This window comes from Penaeus japonicus, unplaced genomic scaffold (genome assembly GCF_977035675.1).
Source record: "Penaeus japonicus unplaced genomic scaffold, GWHDUDI00000001_assembly GWHDUDI00000009, whole genome shotgun sequence".
NCBI lineage: Eukaryota > Metazoa > Arthropoda > Malacostraca > Decapoda > Penaeidae > Penaeus > Penaeus japonicus.
In genome coordinates, this window is record NW_028234411.1 from 25160542 (window position 1) to 25163041 (window position 2500).

Here is a 2500-nt window from a genome sequence, read left to right on the forward strand (position 1 = left end):
TAGGAATGTCCCCTTCTATCTAACTTCCCGACTAATTAAATAGATTTAGGAGGTAAACAGAGTTATTTCAGGATCCGGATCTATTTTTGGTCTTTTGAGGTGATGGGACCCAAAGTAACCATGAGTGTGAATTCAGTGTCACTTTATAATTGTTCCCCATTTAAAGAATGTGACTCTCTTCCATGAGTTATTTGCATATAATCTCTTGATTTCCTTTTCAGTGTCAGTTTTGATACAAAGGTATTCTCTTTTGGCTTAGTATCTAATTTAACAAACCCGTTATTAGCTGTACCCGGAGTTACTTCTGCCTTCTGGTTTAACAACTTATTTGTTTTTCTGAATCTATTTAGGTTACTTACCTGAGTATGCAGTAAAGGTGACCAATTGAGTTGAATTACTTGTAACTAATCTAAACCAAAGTTTGTTCCTTACCAGCAGCAAATACTATATATATACACACCTCTCTATGTTTAACCCAAGTGTAGAACTTCATCTATTGCTGTACCCTAACAATAAAGTCAGTCATTTAACCCCAAAGAATCTGAGATGGCCCTATCTTCAACATGGGAACTGTCTTGGCCGCATTTTCTGACATTATAGAGGTACCAAGTGCTGCGTTATTATGAGAAACAAAATTATTCCTACCTATATATGCTCTCCATCTTATTGCATTTGACAGATCCTATCCCTGTCTGTAGTCATGCAGCATACCTGGCCACACCTTGTATAAGCTCTTTTACTCTTTCTGTAACAGCTTTCTCCTAAAGTCTAGGGAAAACCCCTTATGATTTCGACACCATTACTGTCACTAAATCAACCTGTAGCAGCTAACTTTCTAGTATCATTTACCCCTTGCACTGTCTGCTCAGAGAGAAATATTTCACAACTTATATTTGCCTTTGAAAGGTATTCAAACACTTTTCAAAATAGTTCTTCAGAGTCAAGTGCGCAGGTTCTTGCAAGCAATTCGTAATTTCCTGCACCTTTCTAATTGCACAGTGAAGTAGAAGATTCGCCTTCCTCTTTATCAGTCATCTTGACGGGTCCTTCCCTCGCCGTAATAAAGGAAGGATTTCATCCAGAGCTTTCAAAGAGCGGCCACAGAGGCTGGGTCTTCTGAGATGAAAGGTGGGGGGGGGGGCATGTCGCTGTCACTTCCGACATTGTTTCACCGACCTTATTACCATATGGGGTGTCCCGCTGCTTGGCACCCTGTGTCTCTATTTTTTTTTTTTTTCCGACAAGGACCCTCTGCAGTCATACTTGTAAAGAACTACAGGTTATTTTCTAATCTTGAGAAGTTTCATTTTTGCTTAGTCTCTTAATCTCTTCGTGTTTGGCTTCGATGTTACGGGATAAATATCTTCGTCTACATGTTAGTTTCTTGATGAAACGATTAAAAAGTGACGATATCATAAGTACGTTAAATAAATATAACGTAGAAAGATAATTCAATCTCAAATAACTATTAAATACTACACTTTGTATAATTCATTCAGTTATGTAAGGAATCTGCCATAAGAATAGAAATAGTTCTTTTCATGGGGTAGCTCGTGAAAACATAAACTCCAAGTCTTCTTCTTACATACATAACAGCCTAGTCATATGGTCGAGAATGGTTTATAAAATATGCATATTCGTTTATTTTCTCCCATGGTTTCAGATCCCTTCTGTGCATGATAACAATATGATCCTGAAAATCACTTCAATTTACAACACGAATACGGTGCATATCCCGCCGTTTATGTGCTCTCTATTTCATCGATATCATAATGATGAAGCTAATAAGGAGTAAAGCTGAAGTTATCCACCACATGACACATGCTGCTACTGAGCCAGTCATGCGTTGCTATATGAATATGACAGTCAAGTAGTCCCGTGGCTCTTGCGCCTCTTCTTCATCGCGTTCTCTTCATTCCTATATGTATCTTTTAAGTTCTGTATTTTCTTCATCCATGTCCCTTCACCAGGAATCTGAATACCACCCTCTCGCCATGTGCTTGTACGACACAAACCTTCATATGTTCTATGAATGTACAAAACTCTAATGATATCATCCCCTGACCACTTCAAAACTTGTTTGTCTGTCACGTATCACACGCGGGAAAACAAGCTTAGTAACTTACTCGCTGGTGGACACTGAACGACTACGTTCTCGGCATTTTTCGCTCGACCTAAATCCTTTATGAAGGAATATCGAATATAGAGCCCTCACGATTGTTAAAACACTTGTACAAAATAGCAGACACATAAACGATTAAAACACACTCACACGTGTTGTCACATTGCGACTGCTGCAATAGAAACTAGGCAACATGATCGTGGAATCGCGTATTCTCGGCAAGTAAGGTTGAATGTGTGTAACTATAGTAGCCGCGAGAATCTTTCGTCACTTGTTGGACTTGCTAGTTACACCTGGCGGTAACCGACGTGGCTAGGCACTGCGTTGGGCAAGGACCAAGCTCAGAGCGAGTCAACACTCGTTGGCACAGTCTCTCAC

At 39.6% G+C, this 2500-nt stretch overlaps 1 protein-coding gene across 3 annotated transcripts in view; it reads left to right on the top strand.

Moving 5' to 3' along the window:
• The window catches only part of LOC122244414 (uncharacterized), a 38384-nt gene that overhangs the window by 33167 nt on the left and 2717 nt on the right, over window positions 1-2500 (top strand). The gene's annotated exons all lie outside the window — the stretch shown is intronic.